Below are 17,382 nucleotides of genomic sequence, written 5' to 3'. Positions count from 1 at the left end.
GTGGAGCATTCACAGACACAACTCATACAAAGGTTATATGCACATAGTTAGAACAAGCGGCAACCTATAATATTTTTAAGAGAAATTACTATCAAACAAAAAATCTTTTCAACAGAGTTTTTTCCACCTTATTGTTTAATCTGTTCTAACTTTAAACCAAACTTCTCAGAAATCTCCACAGCAAACAAATAATTGTTTGTTTTTTACCTTTTTTTTATATATAAAAAATAGGTATAGAATTCGCTCAAACTTTAGAAAAATTTTCCGAGGCCCGGAGGGCCGAATGTCATATACCAATCGATTCAGCTCGACGAACTGAACAAATGTCCGTGTGTGTGTGTGTGTGTGTGTATGTGTGTGTGTGTATGTGTGTGTCAACTAAGAGGTCGAGATTTCAGAGATGGCTGGACCGATTTTGATCAAACTAGTCGCAAATGAAAGGTCTCCCCGTCACCCAGAACGCTATTGATTGGTTTTGAGATTGGATGTTTACTTTTTGAGTTATACGAAGTTTTGTGTCAAAATTTTCAGTTTTTTGACAGTATCTGTCACATTTGACCTTGAAAACAGAATATGTTTCTATACTTAGATTCCACACGGTAATAGTTATTCAACAAGCCATAGATTGTTAAAATCCGTCCATTTTCAACGGAGATATCGACATTTTTGTATAAGCGTATTTTTTGTATTTTTCCCCCTATTCCAGCAGTAGGAGTTTTGAGCGCTGTATGACAAAGCAATACTTGGGAGCAACGTGAAACATGATTTTTTATACTGTTACATACATTTGTTTCTAAGTACCAAAAAGACTGTGTACAGCATCCTTTTTCATGACAATTTGCCTCGGACCGATTTTAGCACGGTTCGTTCTTGGCAACATAATCGTTCGAGTATGTAAACCAGATGATGGCAGAATTTTCGAGTTGAAAGCAATTCCATAATTATATTGTTTTAAACTAATTACAGCAATAAATGCTAAAAAAACATAACACAAAAAATTTCACTTAATTTTCTCGGAGATGGCTAAACCGTCTTCCCAAACAAGGTTACTGAATTGCGTTTGGATCCAACTTCTGATTGCGGAACCACAGGATGATATGTGAAACGAAATTAAAATAATGAAATCATTTTTCTCATAAATGGCTGAACCGATCTAAGATTCAAATGAAATATAAGAAACATCTATGATTCAAATGAGAGGTCTTAAAATCCTATAAAACATCTTACTTTTTAGTCAGATCCAACTTCTGTTCTAGGAGATACAGGGTGATTAGTATAAAAATGTCCATTTCACATAAATTAATCAGGTTTATCGGGTTGGCAGATTTGGATAGTCGATTACCAAATAAATTTATTTCAGTTTAAGTGGTATTCGTTTTTGGATTCGGAATGTACCCCCAAATTTTAATTCGCACTACAATTTCTCAAAGATGTCTACACACTCCTCAGGTGAATTTAACTGATTTCGGCTACACCGATTTAAGAATTCCGGTTCCAGTATCGAATCATTTCTCAAAGCTCAATAATTTTCTCAAAATTTCTCGATCATTTTCGCCAAATTGAACTTCAAAAACAATAATTCAGGTCCCATACAAAACACAAATCCGGACTCAAGGTCCCATTGAAAATTGGTGAATTTTATCCCATTCTGGAATTACAGATGATGAGTTTTTAAAATTCATACCGATATAGAAGATGTAAATTGTTTGGCGTATTGATTTAAGGCCATTCGAATCATTTTGGGTTATGCTAGTTCCTGAATACCGGCTCTGGAAGTACCATAAATGATGACGAAAAACTCTAAAGTGGAACTTACTTCGACATCTCATGGAATGTTCAATCGATTGTCACACGTTAAGATTGAAATTCGAAACGATTTGCAGTTTCGGTATTACAAGGTAATGAGTGATTAAAATCTCTATTTGCCGTTCAAAACGACGATAATTAAAATAATGTCATGAGAACAAAAACACCGAAGAATATCCATGCAAACAACACATGCGGACTGATAAAAAAAAGGTATCAATAATATAATATAATATTAAGGCACACTGCTTAAGCTCTAAGATGCCAAGGGTATTTACTAATCTTAATTATCGTCTAACTTAAAACTAGAGTAGTATCATTATGTAATATAGTATCCGGCGATCGGTAGTGGCCGGTGAATTGAGTTTAGGATGAGATGATTCCAGATGGCGATGGTAATTTTCTATGTTGGCCGCATTCTTCGGTCCGTGAGGGTCCGCGGAAAAAAAAGGTATCATCTCACTGCTAGGTGGATTAATCACGTTTTTAACTAAGAAAATATTAATAGTTTTAAATCTATCATCCACACTTATTGTTAAATGATTTTTACCAAATTTTCTTAGTTTTATCTTATATCCCCTTGCTAAAGACACTCCCTTCCATTGAAAAATACTCTTATGACACTCTCTGAGGAGCAAGAAGTGCCTGTGTCAAGTTTGGTAAGACATATGGTAACTTGGGTGATAACCGCTTATGATGATACTAGAAAAGAAATTCTAGAAGCAAATCGTGCGTACTTACGACTCAGAAAAACCCTTCGATCGATAAAAGTACGCCACCACACGAAATCGACCATATACTAAACGCTCATTAGACCGGTTGGTCTCTATGGCCACGAGATCTGGACTATGTTGGCACACGGAACGACCGAAATTAGCTCTGCGCCTAATTCGTATTACTGTTTTTGAATTAGTTGATTTTAACAACAAAATTTCCAAAATAACTATAAAATTAGTTAAAATTTAGAATTTACTGTGCTGAAAAAAACTCTTATTTTTAGAGAAAGTGTTTAGTTGGCGAATATTCTGGACACAAACCAGCAATATTTCAATCCAACACGAAATTCTCATTGACAACTAATTTCGTTATTAAATTCAGAAACTTTGATTCTATTTATCTATCACCGTCATTACTGAAGGACAGCAATGTCAAAGCAAAACAATCCATTAAAAAGCTAAAAGGGACAGTCTTGTTGAAACTGCTCGCAAATTGTTTAGATGTTTTTCGCATGTGTTACGATATATCCCTATATAATTTTCTAAACCGATATGTAAAAATGACGTAAACTGTTAGTGGAAAGTGTATTTATTCAGAATTTGTGCGCAGTTAAAGCGATTGTGGGTAATAATGTTTTTACGCGAAACAGTGAAGTGAGTTTCGAATGTTGCACTCTAATTGTACACGTCAAATGATGTTTTTTTTGTATCTTCTCATTCCGGGCTACGCCGTCCGGTGTACTACTTGTATTCGGTTTTTGTTTTCCGAGTGCTCAAAGTTTTCAGTGAGAGAGTCGATTTCGCGAAGTCGAATGAAGAAAACAGCGATTTAGAAGTAAAATTTTCAAAAAGAAGTTTATGTTTCGCTTATGTCTTTTTCTCCAATACAACATCGTATTTATACCTGCAAATATTGAAAAGATAACCGCGACTGAAATTTTTTTCGGTAGTAGTGTGCCATCTAGTGGCTAGTAGTCATTACGGTGTTAACGAGCGCCATATAGCTGCTAATTGCAAAAACCAATTCAACCATTTATGTTGGTTGAAAACAACGTTTTATTTCTCTAATTCAACTAAAAAATTAGTTGAATGGATATGAAGCGTGCCTTAGCTAAGAAATGACAGCACGTTTAATTGGTGAATTCAACTAAAAAAAATAGCCATTTCAACAAATATTTTATTATTATTAAGAAAATTAGAATTAAAAAATCTAAATTAGCAAAAGTAAGATTTTTTTAGTTGTCTCAAAAAATAACTAACTAAAATCAGAAAATAAACTAATTTTTTCGCCAAAATGCTAATTTCGATCTTTCCGTGCAGAGGATCAACGCGCCATTAGTGTTTTAGACAGAAAGGTGCTGTGGACCATCTATAGAGGATGACGGCGTATAAACCACGAATATCTGCTTGGAGGACCACCTATCGTACGTCTAGCAAAAGTTTTACGACTGCGATTGGTTGGGTCTGTCACGTAGTAAAAAAGCAAAGTCCTGGCCTTACATTCCTTTTGTGGAATTTGGCCTTTCTGTTTCAACAGACTTCGCAGCTGATTCTTATCGTACAGAGTCATTGTCATTGATAGATACATGCAAAGAACACCATAGGACAAGGCTGATGGAATTTAATATGTCATTGTACGCTCGAAAATGGATTGGTTAGTCGTGTGGTTACTGGAATCGACATTTACAAGCGAAACGGTGGCTTGCAAATGGATTCAGTTCAAAGTGTAAATACTCCTTTTAAATTAAACGTGGTTAAACACAATAAACTAGCGTAAGCCTTTAGCTGCTATTATTGTTTAAAAAAATAATCATGTAACCTGATAAAATAGTTAGAAATTGATATAGTATTATGTAACATAATATAGGCATTAAAAATAGTTGAAAATGATAGTCATCTGGTCGGTGTGCAGTGCGGCGCTGCCAAACATGTGTTTGCTTGTGTGATTGTTCACTGCATTGCAATTCACTAGTAATTTTGGTTTGAAAATGGATTTATATTATTTCTCGATGAACATTAGATTCGGTTCTAACTGCAAATGTACGCTTCGTAAGAAAATGGATCGTCATGTACCACTTATTTCTGCGGGATAAATGCAGTTTATCAAAAAGTCGATGTCGATGGTGTCAATTAGATTGTAGATTTATGATTAGGGAACCGGTGGGAAATTTTTTTCGTAAAATTAAATTTCAATTTTTTGTAGTTTTCTAAAGAAATAAAGTAAAGTACATAAGTTCTAAAAAGTAGATCCGTATAGAGAATACATAAACCCGTAGATATGCGTCAGCGTTGAAAATTTTGAAATGGGCTTATATCAGAAACACCAATATGTTGTGAATTTCACGTACGACCATTATTCAACGTCACCCTAAAACATGCATAAAAGTCTATTTGCACTATGCCGGGACGGCCGATCCGGTGCTATCCGGGCCGTTTTTTCCTCATTGGCGATGCCTGAGCTGCCGGCGTGTGCATGCATTGGAATGCGGGATCCGTTGACTGTCGACCGGAAACTGCTGGGTAAGATTTTGAAGACGATTAAGAGGAATTCTAATCTGTCGGACCGTGATTTTCCCAGAAAATTCGGTGCGGCCCATAGTACCGTGAGGAGAACTCGACTCCGGGAAGGAATCAAGTCGTATCGAGCTAGCAAACAGCCAAATCGGACCATAAAACAGAATAGTGTGGTCAAAATTCGTGTTCGGAAACTATATGACCAGGTGCTGACCAAGTTCGACGGGTGTCTTCTGATGGACGATGAAACCTATGTCAAGGCTGATTTCGGCAAATCCCAGGTCAAAAATTGTACTTGGCAACGGCTCGGGGGGATGTTCTAGCAAAATATAAATTTGTTTCTGCCGACAAATTTGCAAGAAAATTTATTATTTGGCAGGGCATTTGCAGCTGTGCAAAAAAAAAAACGAAAGTTTTCGTTACAAATAAGACAATGACATCGGAACTATACCAAAAAGAGTGTCTCCAAAAACGAATTTTACCGTTCATTCGATCCCACGACCATCCCGTAATGTTTTGGCCAGATTTGGCAAGCTGTCATTACAGCAAAGTCGTTCAAGAATGGAATGCAGAGAAAGGGGTCCAGTTTGTTCCGAAAAACCTTAACCCACCCAACTACCCCCAGTTCCGCCCTATTGAGAAATACTGGGCAATCATGAAGAGGAGACGTAAGGCAAAGGGAAAGGTTGTCAAAGACATCAATCAGATGACGAACTGGTGGAATAAGATAGCTAAAACGATGGACGAAGAAGGTGTGTGCCGCCTAATGAACCGCGTTACAGGAAAAATTCGAGAATTCCTTCGAAACCGTGACGAATAATTTCATCCGTATTTTTTCTTAAAAGTATGAAGAAAACGCTACATTTGTGCAATAAAAGATCTTGAATTCAATAATAAATAACTGAAATACAGGCAATTGTCTTTGTTCTAATTCTATCTGAAGTAAGCTTTAAAATCCATTTGGTTACAACCGATATTCCACACCGAGTTTTTCCCAGTGCCGACGGTACGAAAAAATGAGCGAGGAATATCGGTGGCAACCAAAAGGCTTTTATAAGGCTTTTATGGCATTCCAATGTATGCACACACCGGCAGCTCAGTCATCGCCGAGCAGGAAAAAAAACGTCTCGGATAGTACCGGATCGGCAGTCCCGGTATAGTGCGAATAGATTTTCAAACATAGCAAACAAAACACCTATCTACGAACGGAAGTTCGCTAAAAAATGTTCTGAATGAATGTTATGAATATTGTTATAAATATTTCTTGAACGCACATTATTTCCTAAAAATAGGTAAATACAATCCTAGATAGTGTTTTACAATTATTTGTCTAGTTTTGGAATTTGAAACTGTTGATAAGAGAGTTTCAAAATTGCATTTTTAATGTCATTATGATGATTATGGTCAAGTCTTGCACACAACTATGTAATTTGTAATATGTATTTTTTCTAATATATTTTAGAATACAGAACTTTTCCATTACTTGACTTGACACAATTCATATATCGGAAAATGACTTGATCTAATCATGCATACTGTTCATGTTGTATTCGTACCCGAGTAAAGTCTAACATCAAAATGAGAACAAATTTAAATCTGATTATGATAGCAACATCAGATTGAAATCCTAATATAATATCGACTCATCAATTTTTCAATTAATATCTCATGTTATAATTTTGCTGTTTAAAGGCAAAAGTTTTGTGAACCTCAAACAATGGAAATATTAAAATCAACAACTTAGTGAATCCATTGAAAGTTAGCAAATTTCAAATGGCAACACAAAAATAGAAAGTTAATTTTTAAATGGAAGAATTATTCCTTCAATCCTATGTTGCCTTTTACAAAAATGCTTTGACATTCTGCCGAGATCATGCAGTTGACCGCAACCATAACTGCGAAGAACGAATTTTTTCATCATTTTTTCAACTCTTACGCAAATAATTTTTCTTCTTTTTAACCACGAGAATATTGGTGTCAAGCCACACGTCTGGGAGGCATTAGATAAATTGGCGAACATCGGTACCACGTTAAGTATCCGATCCTGTAACAATTTTTGCGTTCAGCTTAGACATTTTTTTTCGATATTTGTAAACATACGACGTCGCGAGGTTCATTATAAAGTTTTTAGACCATTATTTTCAGTGCATCCAGAAATCGGGGACCTGGATGGCGAAAATAATCTACTCGCCAAACCCGTTCTAAAAATACCCATAACTTTATATCCAACAGTATGGAAAAATTCATTATTCACGAAGTTCGAACATCGAACATTGCATGTCTCAGATTTCAGAACCTAGAGCTAATTCTTAATAATACTTTAGTGGCTTAGCGGAGCCACCAAGAAAACATATGTTTAATTTGTATATTCCTAAGTAATCCACAAACTCACTCTTCAAAACAATTCTCATTCCTAGTTATAAATGCTTAGAACTTCATATACTCACTAACGCTAGATACTATGAAAAGTATTTTATCAATCATCTAATAGATCTTGGAACTTTAATACACTCTTCCAAAGAAACCGTCTAACTAAATATTCATAATTTTGAGTCACAGGATTAATTCTTCATCAAATGATCGTAAATTGTAAGTTTACACAAGAACTACAAATTTACTAAAGAGATTCTGGTTCTATCTGTGGTCAGAAGCGAGATAATCGTTCATTGCCCAATTAGTCGAAAAACAAATGATCTGGGATACCTTATTGCCGAATTCCTAATTTACGTTCCCTGTGTTGTAAAAGACTTAACTGTAAAACGTTCGGTTTTCAGAGCCTCTAAATTCGTATTTCAAAGTGATTACATGAGCGAGTTGTTTGAGATCAAGTAGATAACTCAATTTAATGTTATAATGCTCGAATTCTACAGCTTTGAATATGAGAAGGACATAGAGAACATTTTTATACTGTGCTCAAATAGCCACACTGCTATTCACGGCGGTACGGGATGGAAGCGGCGCAACGAGTGTGCATTGACTGAAACTACCTGCATATAACTTTGTGAAACTTACAGTCCATAGCAATTGCAAAAAGTTCGCATTCCAAATCACCTAAGTTCGAAACCTGATTCTCTGAACTCTGGAATGCACTAATTGATCCTGGCCTTGGATTCCAGGAGAGGTACCAAACTTTTGATCTGTCCTCTGGGAATGAAAAAGATATCAGGTATTGAATTCTGAAACTGAATTTCAGAACTAAACCCTACACGGAAAGACCGAAATTAGCATTTTGGCGAAAAAAATAGTTGATTTTCTGATTTTAGTTAGTTATTTTTTGAGACAACTAAAAAAATCTTACTTTTGCTAATTTAGATTTTTTAATTCTAATTTTCTTAATAATAATAAAATATTTGTTGAAATGGCTATTTTTTTTAGTTGAATTCACCAATTAAACGTGCTGTCATTTCTTAGCTAAGGCACGCTTCATATCCATTCAACTAATTTTTTAGTTGAATTAGAGAAATAAAACGTTGTTTTCAACCAACATAAATGGTTGAATTGGTTTTTGCAATTAGCAGCTATATGGCGCTCGTTAACACCGTAATGACTACTAGCCACTAGATGGCACACTACTACCGAAAAAAAATTCAGTCGCGGTTATCTTTTCAATATTTGCAGGTATAAATACGATGTTGTATTGGAGAAAAAGACATAAGCGAAACATAAACTTCTTTTTGAAAATTTTACTTCTAAATCGCTGTTTTCTTTATTCGACTTCGCGAAATCGACTCTCTCACTGAAAACTTTGAGCACTCGGAAAACAAAAACCGAATACAAGTAGTACACCGGACGGCGTAGCCCGGAATGAGAAGATACAAAAAAAACATCATTTGACGTGTACAATTACAGTGCAACATTCGAAACTCACTTCACTGTTTCGCGTAAAAACATTATTACCCACAATCGCTTTAACTGCGCACAAATTCTGAATAAATACACTTTCCACTAACAGTTTACGTCATTTTTACATATCGGTTTAGAAAATTATATAGGGATATATCGTAACACATGCGAAAAACATCTAAACAATTTGCGAGCAGTTTCAACAAGACTGTCCCTTTTAGCTTTTTAATGGATTGTTTTGCTTTGACATTGCTGTCCTTCAGTAATGACGGTGATAGATAAATAGAATCAAAGTTTCTGAATTTAATAACGAAATTAGTTGTCAATGAGAATTTCGTGTTGGATTGAAATATTACTGGTTTGTGTCCAGAATATTCGCCAACTAAACACTTTCTCTAAAAATAAGAGTTTTTTCAGCACAGTAAATTCTAAATTTTAACTAATTTTATAGTTATTTTGGAAATTTTGTTGTTAAAATCAACTAATTCAAAAACAGTAATACGAATTAGGCGCAGAGCTAATTTCGGTCGTTCCGTGTAGAATTGGATTCTGATCTGAATTGAACGAGTCTACGTAGTTGACAAGGATTAATGAAGCATCAATTAGAAGTGCCAGCAGCAGGATGACGCAATCGCCTTTGTTTGAAACGAAACTGAATCTGCGAATATCCCACAATTGATTAAAAACTGAATTGGATTTTTGTTACTAGAACTGGAACTGAGCTCTGGACATGAAAAAACCGGAATGATGTACTTGTTTAAGTCTTGCTTAGTCAACTGTGCAGGCTAGAATGAACGAAATATATCAAGTGTTAACCTTTTATTTATAAAATTTTATTATCAGTTAACCTTCATATAGTGAAGTAAGTCGTATTCATGACAAAATTACCACAAAACACCTAATATTTCACCATCAAAAACAGATCCCCGTCTACCACCAAAAAAATCAAATTCAAAACCAAAGGCTCTGTCTCCTAGTTTGTCAAATTCACAAACCCATCCAGGAACTGGCACAAAAAAACAATAAGCCAATAGCCCCGTTTCACAGACACCAACAGGATTCCTGAAGTTTTTGGAAATTTTTAACGGGATTTTCTTAGTATTCAATATTTCTGAACATTTTAAAGACCCTCATAACGGCATTTCTCTCAATAACTAGAAACTTTTTGAAGTAGTTATCAGCTCAATGGCCAATTCTCTCAAGGATCATTTGATGGATAATTTATCATCCGCAGAAAATAATTCCTCCATTGTCCTGCATTGGAATTGTCAAAGCATCATGCCAAAGCTTGATTTATTTAAAGTTGTATTACATAGTCAAAAATGTGATGTATTGGCTTTGTGCGAAACATGGATTACTTCAAACAGCTTTAAATTTTGATGACTTTAACATTATACGTCTCGATAAAGATTCCCCGAATGGTGGAGTGCACAGAAAGAAATTATGAATTTTACAATTGACATAATTCTTCAAACGATACAATTCATAACTACTTAACTTCTCAAATGACGCAATATTCCATTCGTACAGAAATTTACTGGCTCGGAATGTTTTTCGGTTCAAGTCGCGTTGTTGCTGTCGATCTTTTGATTTTTATTTCATTTCTTTTAAAGCCGTGTAATTTTCAAATCACACAATTTTACATGTTCTTGAATATAAATTCGTGTGAAATATGACGCTCCAGTTATGTGCATCTTATAAGATATAAAATCACAAGAATTTTTCGAACTATGTGCTTTTAAAAATTAAGCAATACTATTCCTTTAATAAACATTTAACGAATACACATTTGTATAACTGTGGGCAGTAGAAGTAAGACTTTAGAATTATATTTCTCGCGGAATCCTCATTTATCGAAATATTTCTTTCCTAGGTTTGTCAGTGATGTTTGTGCCGAGTGTCACGTAAAAATATTCATTACTGTTTAGTATACGTCCGTCTATCTGAAGTGCAATCGGCAATTATTCAACAAAGAAGTTCCATTAAACTTCGTTCGAAATGTTTCGAATGGCCTTGATGCTCGAGAATCGACGATTGACAGTCAGAGACCTAACTGGGATCGTTGGAATATCGGAAGGATCAGTAAAAACCAGTTTAAAAGATCATTAGAGCACCACGATAATGCACCGTCGCATACTGCATTGATTCTTCGAGTTTTTTTTCGCCAAAACTAATATCGTTCTGCAATTACCGTATTCTCATGATTTAGCTCCGTGTGATTTCGAGCTTTTCAGCAAACTCAAACGACCGCTCTGAGGAAACAATTATGAGTCAATTGAAAATATCAAACTTGAGTCGCTACGCCAATTGAAGGCTATTTCGGACATTGACTTTAACAACTGTTTCGAGGACTGGAAAAGAAAAACGTTTCCACAAATGTATTGGGGTCGGGGGGATTACTTTGAAGGGGACGAAATAGATTTGGAATAATAAATAAAGACTTTTGAAATTATGAACAAAGTCTTACTATATTTTGTTTATAGTAGTATATTACTCCAAAAGCACAAGTTGGACAATGACAGCTTAAAGAAATGGATGAAGCCCTCCCTGCTCCACAATTGATTCTAGGAGAATTCAACTCGCACGGGATTACTTGGGGTTCCCTCTACAATGATCTTTAATATACAATACTTGTTACAATTTCAACATGACAGTTTTAAATATTTGTAGCATGACATGAATCTCAAACCTCCTACACTTCCGAATGCATTAGATTTATCTCTTTGTTTGATTTCAATTCGACTAGATTGGACCTGAAAAATATTTAATGATTTACACGGTAGCGATAATTTACCAATAATCATCTCAATTAACCATTAACCTGACATTAACCTTAAGTTGCTGTCAGAGGGAAAGCGTGTGAGCTACACGCTTAGAAAAAGTTACTCAGAGTTGGAGTACTACCCGAGTAAAGTCTAACATCAAAATTTTAGAACAAATTGATATTTGATTATGATAGCAACTTCAGGTTGAAATCCTAATATGATATCGACTCATCAAATTTGCAATTAATATCTCATTGTGTTATCATTTTGCTGTTTAACGGCAAAAGTTTTGTGAAACTCAAAATATGAAAATATTGAGATCAACAACTTAGTGAATCCATTGAAATTGAGCAAATTTCAAATGGCAGCATAAAAATACAAAGTTAAGTTTCAATGGAAGAATTATTCCTTCAATCCTTTGTTGCCCTTTACAAAAATGCTGTGAAATCCTGCCGAAATCCTGCAGTTGACCGCAACCATAACCGCGAAGAAACAATTTTTTCAACTTTTACGCAAATGATGCTCTTTATTTTTAACCACGAGAATATTGGTGTCAAACCACACTTCTGGTAGGCATTAGATAAATTGGCGATCATCGGTACCACGTTTGTCTGAAGCAGGTCAATCTGAATAGAGCCGTAGAAGCTTATTTCAGAATTTGATATGAGAAATATATTTGACGTCATCGATTTCCTTCTAGATACGTTAAATATCCGATCCTGTAACAATTTTTGCGTTTAGTTAAAAAAACGTTTCGATATTTGTAATCATACGACGTCGCGAAGTTCATTCCAAAGTTTTTAGAACATTATTTTCAGTGCATCCAGAAATCGGGGACCTGGATGGCGAAAATAATTTATTCGCCAAACCCGTTCTAAAAATACCCATAACTTTATATCCAACAGTATGGAAAAATTCATTGTTTTCGAAGTTCGAACATCGAACATTGAATGTCTCAGATTTCAGAACCTAGAGCTAATTCTTAATAATACTTTAGTGGCTTAGAGGAGCCACCAAGAAAATATATGTTTAATTTGTATATTCCTAAGTAGTCCACAAACTATGTCGAAGACACTCTTCAAAACAATTCTCACTCCTAGTTATAAATGCTTAGAACTTTATATACTTACTAACGCTAGATATTAACATGAGAAGTGTTTTATCAATAATCTAATAGATCTTGGAACTTTCATACACTTTTCTAAAGAATTCGTCTAACTAAATCTTTATAATTTTGAGTCACAGGACTAATTCTGCATCAAATGATTGTAAATTATAAGTCTACGGAAGAACTAAAAATTTTTTGAAGAGGTTCTGGTTTTATCTGTGGTCAGAAGCGAGATAATCGTTCGTTGTCCCAATTAGTCGAAAAAACAAATGATTTGGAATACCTTATTGCCGGATTCCTGATTCTTGTTCCCTGTGCTGTAGGAGATTTCACTGTAAAACGTTCGGTCTTCAGAGCCTCTAAATTCGTATTTCAAAGTGATTACATGTGCGAGTTGTTTGAGATCAAGTAGATAACTTAATTTAATGTTATAATGTTTGAATGTTACATGTTTGGATATGAGAAGGACAAGGAGAACATTTTTATACTGTGCTAAAATAACCACACTGCTATTCATGGAGGATGCGGGATGGAAGCGACGCAACGAGTGTGCATTGACAGAAACTACCTGCACACAACTTTGTGAAACAACACTGCTTGTAATATAACCGAACATTTTCCATCTACTGTCAGCTAGCACTTACAGTCCATAGCAATAACTAAAAGTTCGCATTCCAAAACACCTAAGTTCGAGTCCGGTTTGTCTCCGCGGTAGTGTGGAGATTGCATGAAATCTTTTTTCTTGCTTGCGACTGGTATGGAGATTGCATACAATCTTTTTTCTTGCTTGTGAGTATTATCGCCTAAATGTATACTATCCCGGACCTTCTTTGGCTGTTCTATTTTTAGATTATGCTCGTGACGTGTCATTTCGAGAAAATCTACATCACATTAAGTTTTCAATGTGCTTTCACTGAGAGCAAAACTAGTTTCCAGTTTGATGTCAATGTCACAGCATTTTTTTTGCTTTCAATTTTGATCTTTTAACCGTTAAAACGACCAAAACGATAGCAAATTAAGTAATCGATATATACGAACAGCACAGCATCAAATTGAGTTTTCTTTTTAATCTCACACTCTACTCGGGTAGTTACTCATTTTCAAATGATACATGGAAACGTCAAAATTATCCGTGATTATTATGAATAATTTTTACTTTAAATTTGAGTTTTACGTATCAAATTTTAGGATTACTATTTTAGCGAACCGTCGAAAAATTGTGTGATACCATTCCCTATTTTCTATTGCTCAAATTACGTATCTGTGGTTAACTTCGTCGGTAATTTTGTGGAAATTTCTTTGACTGCAATAATACAATGCAGAAAATATTTGATGAAAGATTAAGAAATAAATTTGAAATCTAGAATAAGGAGTACGTTTTTAGGGGTTTCGAGCCATATTTAAAAGGTTGTGGCATGATAATTCATGGACAAGCGAAAGAATTGAAAGAGCCATAATTTGCATACCAGCTGGAAATCAGAACAACCTTTCGTGTGCTCCGAGTGTGGTTCACTATACCAAAGATTTAAAAGCCTGAAACGTTACTTATCGTGAAGATCATTACTTATCGTGAATAACAAATCCAATGTTTTTTTAAATCATAACTTTCCTTGGCAGGAATCACTAGAAAATAAGTGAACTTGCTGCAAATTTACGGAGGGATGTCTCACATCCAGAGGTAGAAGTAAAAAAAGCTTCCAGAGATAAAAAAAAGTAAATTATTAGTAGCAATAACACAATTTGTGGTTCGTCTTGAGTTATACATACTGTACTTATATTTAGCATAAATGCTACAATTAATTTAATTCAATTTAATCAATTTTAAATAAAATTTTACTCAAAATTTGAGTGCTAATTACTCTATTTTTGGCACATGTACAAATAAAGCATTGCTCAGTAAACGAGTAGATTTTACCCAAACATTGTTTTCAATGGAAGAACTCAAATTTGAGTAATTGAAGAGTTACTCTAAATTAGAGTTGTTCCACTTTTTCTGTAGATGAGTGGGATCTTACTCATTTTTGAGTAACTATTTTTAATCATGTAGTTACATTTGATCAAAGCAAACCTGTCAGAGTGAATGCGATGAGAAAACAGTACAGCGCATTGAATCGCTTCGCTTCGGTCCGCGTTCCGCGCTCACTCTGACATCAACCTTAGTGTCAGTAGGAGCGTATCACTAGCCGTCATGAATCGGATGCCAAGTTTGTTGTCACAGAAGGTCAAATTCGTCCAAAGGAATGTAATACTAAGGCTTTCTTTCTACTCTGCTAACTAGATGACTATTGATTCAATAACCTTATATGCTTTATAACTAAGTTGTTAAATTGCCGATTTAATACACAGAAATAACATGAAATTTACAGGAGAAGCAAATGTACGTGTAACACAATTTATAGGAACGTAAACCGTCGAATGACTGAATTTCACTACAATGACTTAAATCTGTGAATTAATACGAAAATCTACGAATTGATACGAAAATCTAATTGAAAACCATAATCGATATAAAACTGAATTTAAATACATTGATTTTTCAATGAATAAAGTTGTATTTTTATATCAACGCTCAAAGTTGCTTCCAAACCTCCGTTTACGTAAACTTTTTTACGTTATTTTTTTTTACGTAACCTTTTTTACGAACAAAATCCCAAATAACGTAATCTTTTTTAGGAACCAAGTCACAAATAACTATTTTACGAACCTACACAGATAAAAATATTTTGTGAATTTACATTTATATTCATGCACATATTTGGAGCAGGTAATTGAATGGAAAGTTACATAACAAAACTAAGCGATTTGTAAATATACAGCCATGCTCAATGAAAAAGTAAATGCATTTCAATGTAATTTTACATCAATCTTGGTTTTAAATAAGATTTTCGTTCAACTGATGTCTGTTTAATAGTATTATTGGTTTACATGTCGTGTAAGTTTCATCTTTTCTTTCTGTGTACTTCGTAAAAAGAGGTTTTTGCATAAAATGAACATCATTTCCGGTTTATTTATATTACATGAAAATTACTACAATACGGGTATTTTCGGAGCGGGTTTGATGAGTGAATGTCGGAAAACGATGTTTGAGGTGGTTCTGAAATCCAAGATGGCATAGCCATCTGGTCCAGTTCTTTATAAACAGGATTTCACTTTATTTAGTGCACTTGTTCAGCAGCGTCAACAGTCTTGATAAACTGAATAAGTCGATTTTCACGAACAATCGGTGAGATATGTTTAAAATTTGAAATCGTCATTTGGACCGAAAATGCAAATGTCAAATAATTCTTCACACTATGCTGATTAACTATCGTAAGGACATCAATTAATTCAGATCAACCGTTATAGCATAATAAAAGTCGCATCATATTACGATCACTAGCAGCAGTGGTGCTAGATAAATTGAGTAATGAGCCATTGTTCGGACCTTGTGTCGGGTTTTCTACAATTACTTTTCAAACAAATGTCGGATTGTTTTGCGGTCTTTGAAGTTTTTCTTCCTCGTTTAATCTCCTACGAAAATAATGAGCGGATTTTTAAACTTCAGAGGTTGATCTTCAGTTTAGGTATTTTTGTATTTTGTAAAAAGTCAATTTCCCCATCCTTAATGCCATACAAATTTTAAACCTCGGCGCAAAAATATAGGTTTAATGAGACCTAAAAGGAACACGAAAAGTTTTCTGTTTTTAATCAATATTCAAAGAAAAGTCTATTGTAGAATTCCTTAGTAGTTTTCAAGAAAACATGAGTTATATGAGAAGGGCGTCATAGCACCACTAGGTGGATTAAAACAGGTTTTTGAAAGTTTGATTGCCTCAGTGTCCAATATTGAACACAGCTTGTTTAAGGGTGTTAAAATCATAATGGTAAAAAGTATTTTAACCATTGATACAGCGATTGTTTTTCCTGCGTGCGATTCCTTCTGTGATGTTTTTGAAATTATTAACTAGCTCTGGTAGAAGCGGGAAAAAGAACGAATTTCATTTTATGACTCTCTTTTTTGTATGTAACATCTATGCTCCTCGGGATATTTATATACATCGCAGTTAAGAAACTGAGCGCAATGATCATTAGGATGATTTTTTGGCACAGGTGAAAGCGGTAGAAATACACTAGTTATAGCTTCTCTGAAATACATTTTATGCTGGTAGAAAGAAAGTGGTCTTCCAATACATTTCAGGCAGCGGGCTACTGCTAATATAGAATTATGGTGCTGCGTCAAAATGAACTCTTTTTCTCTTACCTTTTCTTACAATTTATCTTCCAATGATACATTTTCCACACCATCTATTTTATGTTACCACCATTTTGATCACATTCAAAACGATCGGGATTTCTTTGTGATACTTCATTAGCACACATTCTCCGCATTCCTTCTATTTGTAACTGATTAGGGAGCTCTCACTTTATTCCACGAACATAGCTTTTATTTAGCTCGTAGCTTGAAGGAACTTGAAAATAAAACACAAAAACACTAACGAATCGTACCAATGCAAATCACGAATATTCAATTCTCACTGGTATCCTATTGTTTCCATTCACTTGGTAGCTTCTGTAACGAAATAAGCAAGGTTGAAGGATAATAGAACTTATTCGTTGGTTGCCTAGGTTGTTGATGCATTTTCGAAAAATA

At 34.7% G+C, this 17,382-nt stretch overlaps 1 protein-coding gene across 9 annotated transcripts in view; it reads right to left on the bottom strand.

The window, feature by feature from the left end:
• LOC131435409 (uncharacterized) overlaps window positions 1–17,382 on the bottom strand; it is a 328,202-nt gene that overhangs the window by 274,018 nt on the left and 36,802 nt on the right. For all 9 annotated transcript variants that reach the window (XM_058603256.1, XM_058603255.1, XM_058603260.1 and 6 more), the window contains exon 2: window positions 16,993–17,301. The gene's annotated coding sequence lies outside the window, so the exon portion shown is untranslated. The remainder of the gene's footprint in view (window positions 1–16,992; window positions 17,302–17,382) is intronic.

Source organism: Malaya genurostris, chromosome 3 (assembly GCF_030247185.1).
Source record: "Malaya genurostris strain Urasoe2022 chromosome 3, Malgen_1.1, whole genome shotgun sequence".
NCBI classification, from domain to species: Eukaryota; Metazoa; Arthropoda; class Insecta; order Diptera; family Culicidae; genus Malaya; species Malaya genurostris.
Note: the sequence above shows the minus strand (reverse complement) of the source record. Positions and strands in the feature narration are given on the sequence as shown.